The following is an 8993-nucleotide window of genomic DNA, read 5'->3' as shown; positions in this document are numbered from 1 at the left end:
GGCGGCAGCGGCCGCCTTCCCCGTCGCCCTTCTAGCGACGCCAGCGCCGCGGCAGCGCAACTGCGGGCGCTATATGAAGCTCTCCCATAGCATTACGGGGGAGTTTCATGACCAGGAGAAAAGTATTGAAGGACCCTGGTAGTACCAAGCTCGGTCGTCTGCTTCGGGAAGCACGTTTACAATATGGACCCGCCACTTTCGGTTGTGTTGTACCACGGCTTGCAGCGAATATCGGGCGCCGAATATATTTCCATGGGTGGCATGCTGCGTAAAGGCAAGAAATTATGCAACGCCGAATACGTGTACGCCGTTCAAGAAATAAGCGGCGAAGTTTTAGCGCGGTGTCAATCGCAAGTGAAGCGAGTCACGCACGTGCGAAGTTGAACTTCAGGTAAGGTTTGCACGCTGCTGGATTCAGGCGCACAAACGCGAGGAAATGCTTTCTCTAAATGAATTCACAGCAGCGATAAGCAGACAGGTGTACGGAACTGCTCGAGCGCACGATCGTACGCGCCCCGACGGCAGCGGTCTTTCGACAGGTCGCGAAACGGCGGTTCTCCTGCAATCTTTGTTGACTGCATGCCGCTAGACAAGTAATTATGCCTGCGCTGTAGTAGCGTCCATCTGTCCCTTTAGCAATTGATAATTAACTGATGCATTGCATATGAGCTCGCAGTAAGTACGTACGTGCGAATCCGCAGCAGCGCGAGCTCGTGCGCTGCTCGCTTGATGTAGCTTTTAATGACAGCGCTCGAACATCGATGTGCTGTAATGAATACTACCTTGCTGTGCTGCCTCAGCTTGTTGGCTTGAGGTCAAGGATGAGCACATTCAACTCTCTAACCTGTTCTGCTCGTAGTGGGGTAGTGAATTGTCATTTGTGGTCATTTGCACACACCTGGTCACTTCACCACTTCGCACCGGTCGAATTGTTAATTGTCGCTGTGGCCGGGTCTCGAATCGTGAATCACCAGCCATGCCTGCTCCTATGTCGGTCTTCAATTTCGCTTACCGAGCGCGACGAACTGCAGTTATCCAGCACGCCCGACGCTCCACTTCGTGAGGCCTTGAAGGAAAACGGTAGAATCTGATCTTGGGATTCAGGCCTTCTTGTTCATGGCAGCCCACGACGCAGCAGTAACGACGGTGACGCTTTTTCGAGGCTGAGCTAGGTCTCTCCGGATCGGTGTCGCCGATTTCTTCTGCTTCCAGCATTACGTCCCACGGCACACGGAGGGTCCGTTTTCGTATCACTATAGGCTGCGGCCAGCTCGCAGTCTGGTCGCCATGGTCTATGAGAAGCGACGAGCCTTTTCGCACTCGAAACAGGGCAGAAAAAAGTGCGAATCGACGCAAAACGCGGACTAGAAACGTGCTTCGCCACAGCCAGGGCTCAGTACTATACAAGCTGGTACTACCCAGATGACGTTTTTGGCCGCCACCAGGCGCCGCTACTATACCTCAAACTCCAGCGCAAGACGCCCATAGACCGCATGAACCTTCGCTCGCTGCTGCTGGCGCGTTTGCTCATGCCACCGTTTTGACAGCAGTTGTGTGCGGTCACACAAATAACGCGCAGAACTGTTGTCGACGGCGGCGGCGTTTTGCCCGCGTTCGCACCCAACGCGCGCGGCGTTGGTGACGTGTTTATGAAGAACGTGCCAACCTTTGCCGTACACCCTATGGCGGTGTACCGTAGCGACCATAAGGCCATGCTCCCTGTGGTCACTAAATAAATGAAAACCACCGAATCATATATATTTCTCACTCTTTAGTAGTTCAAATAACCAATTACACCATCACATCTTAATAGTCATGATTGGAAATACATAATTCCCACCATAGTACAGCTTCGCTGGTCTCCCATCTCCATCCCAGTGGAAGGGCTGACAGTTTTTATATTTGAGGCTACGTACTCCTTGTGGTCACCTTCGCACATCCAATACGGGGAATTAGCCAAAAATGGCCACATGCCAATATCACATACGACGTCCCGAAATTGTTTGTAACGTGCACAAGTCTGGTGCACGTTACAGAAAAAAGTTACCGATTGCAATTGCAATTACTTCTTTCAGAAATGCAGTTGATTACAGTAACCAATTACTGTCCCACTATAGTAATTGAACAATTAGTCAGAAATCAATCGATTAGTTTAGCGTTACTTTCCTCCCTACTTTGATTAACATTCCACAAATACAGTAAATAGAACGAGCTGGCCTGGCACTTTCAATGCGTGCTCTGCAGCCATTCATACGTTGTTTATCTTCACTAATAATTGCTACATGTTTTCATGTTTTCGTCCGTTTGGACACAATAGTTCCAGTCAAATTTATGTGTTCAAAGCTGCATCGACGGTTACAGGTTGTTTCTTTCGTCAAAATGTAAGCGGTTAGACGTAATTAGTAACTGAAAAAATTAATTTAATTACAGTGAACATTATCGAGCAAGAAAAAAAAAGTTGTCGCAGTTTCACCTATAAGGCGAAGCATCAATTGCGATAGCAAACTTGTAGAGAGCTATACGGAGTAATGATATTAGCTTTATCAGCTGTATAAACTTGGACATGCAGCAGCATCGGCAACACGCCGAACTGTTGTCGACGCCATCGGCGTTTTGCCCGCGTTCGCTCAAAATGCGTGCGGCGTTGGTGACTGTTGCCGGAGCCTCTGATATAAATAGGCACTTCGTGCCGCAGCTAAACGTCGCCTCCCTTCCCTCCCCCTCCCCCACTGCCTGTCGCGCGTCGGAAGAAGGCATGTTTGCTCTACATATATGGTGATTGTAAAGGAGAAAAGAGACGCCTACTTCTGCAGCCCTTAAGCGAGCACGGCGCAGAACGCGCGTTTGTTCTCCGCCGTGCGTTCACTCCCCGTGAAAGACGCGCCCCTCGCGCCCTTTCACTCGCACATACAGCGTTCGGCGCGCGGCGACGATTTCTTCTCCAAATTACGTCATACGGAACCTCACGGAGACGGCGACGGCGACGGCGACGGCAGAAATCTGCTTTTGAGTGTCCATATAATTGCTATCGCAATAAAAGTAATCGTTAAATTACAAAATTACAAAAGAAAAACGTTATTGATGACAAATGATTAATCACATTAATTCGTTACGCACGAGTCTGGTTCGAACACACACTTAGTGACCTCTATTGGCTGATGTCTGCTGACAGCAATCAGCAGCCATTGCATACCTAGTGTCCCAAGCTTGTAGGTAACTTAGTACACTGGGTACTAAACGAGCCACTGTTTAATAAACGAGACTCCAAAGCGACTGAAATAGCCTAACTAAATTATCACTTTATCAAGCAATGGCACTGGAGGCAACGCTTCAAGGCGACTTGTTTTTATCAGGGTAGCAAATGGGTTTCTCAGCTGCCTTAAAAGACGCGTAGCTCATCCACTAGCTCACAAAAAGGAAGATATTTCGAGAATTTAGGGAAATACGTTATTGTCAGAGGGGAATTTCGAAATACTTTTTTTTACTGGCGTGTAAATCGCGCTCATGGTAATAATGAATAATTAATGGTTTTGGATTTTTTGCCGATATGACTTCGAGGGGACGACCCGAGGCTTGACCAGTATTGGAGTGAGCTCCACCACTGGAAAAGCTGGCACGCCGCCGTCGGCGTGACGTGGTATGAGGGATCACGTGGGCACAGCGGCCGCGTCGGCTGCTTCGGAAGCGCCGAAGCGAGCTGAAAACGAAAGTTTAACGTCCCATCTGTGCTGCGGTTCTGATTAAGTGGAGAGGCTTTCCCGCTTCTGGTGTCTGCTTGACAACACTTGAAAGCACTATAACAGGTAGTGGTCGCCTTCGAAGGCGTCCAACATGGTAGTCTACTGCTCGGAACCCGATGTCGGCCTTCAACCCGTACCCACAGGACAAAAAGCTGCGTGAAGCTTGTATCGCGAAACTTAGAACCCGCAAGCAGCCATCGGCTACAACTCGGGTGCTCTGTAAGCACTTCCGCGAGGAAGATTTCTGCTGCGGCCACCTGGCTGTTCTGCTACTCACCTGGTTCGGTGAGTAGCAGAAAGCGCACATTGAGACGCTCGCCCGCACGCGCTGCCCGGCGATTGTCGTTAAGCTTTGGTGTATGAACTTGTTGATGCTAGATACTGGCAAATTCACCATCCTGAAAATGGAACAGTAAGAAGCGCATTAAAGAAAAAGGGCATGGATAAGTTCATGTTTGTGTTAGCAGCAAACAATGTCGCAACAATGGAGAGTGCTACGCTCGAACGCATTCTGGAGCTTCGATCCCGTACCATCTCTTCAACCATGTCTCAGGACGCATCTCAACAGACGTCCCAGCAAATGCCTCCTGCACCCTCCGTCGTGTGTTCTGGTCTACCCCGCACCTCCACCGCTTGTAAAGGCGTTTATTGCACACAGGCGTTAGGGCCAACCGTTGGATCAGTTCAAGGAACCGCGAGCGCGAGCGGCGTAGTCCGAGCGATGCGCTGGAGAGACTGAACCACTATAGACAGCGCTGGTAAGGATGGCCCACTGCATCGTCCCTTTTCTTCACTACACATGAATGTACTGGATTAAGAAAATGAAGCAGCTGGAAATAGCTCGCCAAGAAGATCGATAAATATACAGTGTGATGCAACTTGAGAAATAACGATATTTAAACATGCAAGAATTTAGAAAAAAAAAAGATTGAATCGTCGCGATGGCAAATTACGAGTCGCCGTAGGCGTCGGCGTCCCTGTAGTTATAACGAAATTATTTTTGAACAGCTCTGATAGCGTCAACGCAACAATGGTTGCTTGTTTACGGTCAAATGCTCGTACGCTGCGGCCTAATAGCTCACGGCACGGTGCGAAAACGTGCTCGCAGCGAAAGCGAAACATTGTGCGCGGACATGCATGCAGACGCGCAGTCGGTAACTGCGAACCCGTGTGATCGCTGCATTGAGGCCTCATTCTGTTACGCTCCATTTGGTTATACAGACAGCCCACTATTACAACATATTTCGCATAGTTTGCTCTCAGTGGATGCCTACCTTTCACGCAAGAAGCTGGTTCGGGGACTCCATCACGGCGACCGCGCGCAGTGGGCGTTCGCTGTACGTATTCGGTAAAGAGATAGCATCTGCAAACCATTCTTTGCTTTTTGCTTGCCCAAGATTATTATTTTGACAGCAAAATACTTCCCTCGTTTCGAGAGTACTTATAGAAGTGTCCAGGATCGAGGGCTCCCGCGTGGTGTTTTTATTGAGCGCCGACAGCCAAACCTACGAGGAGCGCGCCGCGTTATCCCTCATACTACGCAATCGAGGCGCTTCCGACAGATGGCGACTCCGTAACTCCTCGCCCCGAATACTTTCTCACATTGTCGAAAGCAAAGTTTTGTCCTGTATGGTGCCATCGCATTGAAACCTTTATCGGGACTCACAGATGTCAGAATGTGTCTACCGACGCCTCCGATTACACAGCCTCTGGGATCGGCATGTGTCACGAACCACATTAAAACTTTCGAGGACACATGTCGTGTACTGGTCTTATTTTGATTATGCACTGCCTCCGAGATTCCCTGTTTTTTTTTTGTTTTTTTTTTTGCGTAGACTGCAAGAACGAAGGCTGGTTATCATCCTGTAGAGTGCTATCGCAAATAAATAAATAAATAAATAAATAAATAAATAAATAAATAAATAAATAAATAAATAAATAAATAAATAAATAAATAAAAAGAAAAAGAGAGAATGCGCTTCATGCACTGTCATCATCAGTTCATTGACTGTCGCGAGCCATTCTCAACAGAAACCCAGCTAGGATATTGAGAAATGATAACAATAAGCGCTGTTTTTGTCCGCAGGGCTGCTTGAAATAGTATATTCTATGATAGAATGCAGTCCCACAATACAGTGATTTGCCGCTGTATTTTCATCAAGCTTTGTTTGTTCTTACATTAGAGAGTGTTCGCTATGAGCTATGAAACTATGCAGAGCAAATATTTTTTTTGTTTTCTTCGTTTCGATTAGAGTATTTCTACAAATGCGGAGCACCGTAAATGTAGCCTCGTTCGCATAGGAGCTATGTGCTCGACGCCGCGAGGTTGCAACAATTCAGTTATAGCCTGCAGCTTTTCACGATTTCTACCAAACAGAGAGAGAGAGAGAGATAAATGAGATGAGGAAGACCGGGAGATTAACCGGAAGGTAGATATCCAGTTTGCTACCCTGCACTAATATTTAACAACAGTATGCGGGCTATGCATAGCCTTCGACGTATGCATTCGGGATAACGCTTTTTTATATTCAGACTCGCTTCATTGAAAAGAAAGCCCCTGCCACATTTTCGTAATGACCTTCTGTGCACTTTTATACAGGGCACGTGTAATCACTCTTTTGATGTGGTTGTCAATGCCCCGTAGCGATACACAGGCTCTATTATAGGACTAGAATACGCCGAAAATAAAACCAAAAGGGAAGGTTGTAAGACTCAGTTTTCGTCACAAGTTTGAAAGTAATTTCACGTACTACAACAGTCGCCGCTGGGCTTTGTGACAATTCTCTTGTAGGCCGTCCTGGAGCTACGAAAGTTATTATATACTGAGAAGCACTGTTATACGTTTCTCAGTAGCTTTTCAGCACCAACAGGCTCCCAAGGATTACAGCGCCTCTCCAGACAGCTCACATGTGCTTACCGGTTTCGAAACTTCTGGCAACGACTGCACGTCAGAAGTCCACGAATGGCTAACGCAGTCACAGAAAGATGGCAAGTTGCTGCATGGCTGGGTCTAGTTTCGATGTTGACATCTACGGCGCTTTGCCGAAATAGGTGTGTGGTAGTCTATAGAGCGCACGATATCAACCAATAGGGAACTCTAAGTTTAAAAAATGGCACTATAGGGGTCAATTTAGCTAGCAAATAATGCTATATCGGATGCCTTGCTTTGGTTTTTGCACAGAATGCAGCCACATTGCGCACATTGTGCGGCGAATCGGGAGTAGTAACCAAATCCGTGGCCCTCACAACATCCTCGCAGGGAACCGACAAATAAATTTGTTAGTAACGCCCGTGACGTGTGTCCGTGTATCTTTTTTAATTGTGCCTCCGCGCTAAAGTATGTCGTTAAGCAAACACCAACTTGCCCAAAAACAAGTCCTTCTATCGCAGGGAACAAGGCGCCAGGTTTGGGGCATATCTCAGAACGAGAAAGAAAAACAGTGACAAATGTAATTTGCAGGAAGGCAGAGAAGCTGGCCAGAGCCAGAACATTCTCTCCTGCTACTCTCCGCTGAAGGAGGGGAAGAACAATTGCGGGGAAAAATTGGTAATGACAAATTGAAAGAAAAGTGCACATTATGCAAATACAAAACCGCGAGGTCCTATGCGAAGCCATGAGAATATTTAGGACGGCCTTCAGTGACGATGCTGTACGTTTGCCGATACGAAAACCTCAAGATAATATCCTTGACAGCAATATCAGTTGCCGCTGCTTGCCAGATAAGAAGTTGTCGGCCGCTCTCGCACGTAAGGATGGGCGCAAGGCACCTGCAGCTCGCGTTGTCTCTTTTCGATGAGCTGCTAGAAGCGACTCCAACAAACGGAGTACCAGCACTACGGATATAATTCCTTCTCATGCGTACACGAAGCGAGCTTTGTGGGAATATTAAGGCGAAAGCCTTAGGTGCTTATGTTGTCGGGTGACCTTGGCAAAACTGCTGCCGTGAGGAAAAATGGCCGACACCGCAAAAACTAAAAAGACGTCAAAAAAAGAAAAAAGCTTGAATGAAGGTCACATTTCTCAGGGAGGTTCCTGTAAACGAATTAAATTAGTTACTTTCGGGAAAAAAATTTGGTACACTTCGGCCTGGGTGGGAATAGAACTCGGGCCTTAGGGGTGTGAGTCGAGCATATGCATCCATGAATTCACGGCTGCTCTGCGGTTATCTTACTAAAAGTGTGCCTAGTGCGTGCGTGATTGCACACGCCACGTCGCAGCCATCTCGCTGTTTTCGAACAATATGCAGGACCCTGTGTATTATATATATATATATATATATATATATATATATATATAGTGAAGTAAAGCGAACACTCGCCAATTGAAATACATGTATTGGAAAATAAAACTTGACGTGTCGAGTCCCGTACGGCACCCTTGATCACAATGAAAGCAAACGCGGTGGCTCTTCTTTAAATATTAGATAGATGGCTTAGTGCGCGTGTGTAGAAGGCTGGCAGATTCTCACGTGTCTTGTTTATCGCATGTTGCGTCGTCTGCATGTGCAGCGATTCGAGTATTAGTCGTGCAGGCAGTTTCTTCTCTGTGTCTATAATGGATGCCGATTCCCAGTCTATGCAGTGACCTGTCTTCTCGTGGTGTTCTGATAAAACGTTTGAAGATGAGTTGCCCTTGGCGACATCGTAGTGATGCTGCATGTTTTATACGTTTTTTGAAGTTACCGCTCTCGCCGACATAGGTTGCGTCACAATCTGCGCACGCTATTTTATACACAACACCGAGGTACCTCGATCGTTCAAGGGGTCTTTTTACGCGGATCATTTTACCACGTAACTTGCGTGACGGGACATGCGCAACCCAAACGTCATACTCATTGAAAACTCTTGCCAATGTCTCGCTTACCCCGCGCGAATACGGTTTACATGTCTTTATATATATATATATATATATATATATATATATATATATACAGGTCGTTCAAAATTAAGCTTTACAGAATTTTTAAAAGTCCCCTGTGGCAGGTAGCAGAATTCTTATCGTTGAGCTGGGTTATTCGAAGAGGCGAACATTCGCAGCACGGAAAATGGAAACACATATTCAACTAATTTACAGACATTGAGTAATTAACTTCTTAGTTAATTACTTTACGCCACATGTTGCTACATATTGCTACTGATCGGTGCCGCAGTGCCGGACGTATGCTACGGAGCACGGTGTCAGCATTCACACGTACCCGCAGGAGAAGAAGCTGCGTGAAGCTTGGATCGCGAAACATAGAAACGGCAAGCAGC

Source organism: Dermacentor silvarum, chromosome 1 (assembly GCF_013339745.2).
Source record: "Dermacentor silvarum isolate Dsil-2018 chromosome 1, BIME_Dsil_1.4, whole genome shotgun sequence".
NCBI classification, from domain to species: Eukaryota; Metazoa; Arthropoda; class Arachnida; order Ixodida; family Ixodidae; genus Dermacentor; species Dermacentor silvarum.
The sequence above is the reverse complement of the archived record's forward strand: the minus strand, read 5'-3'. Positions refer to the sequence as shown.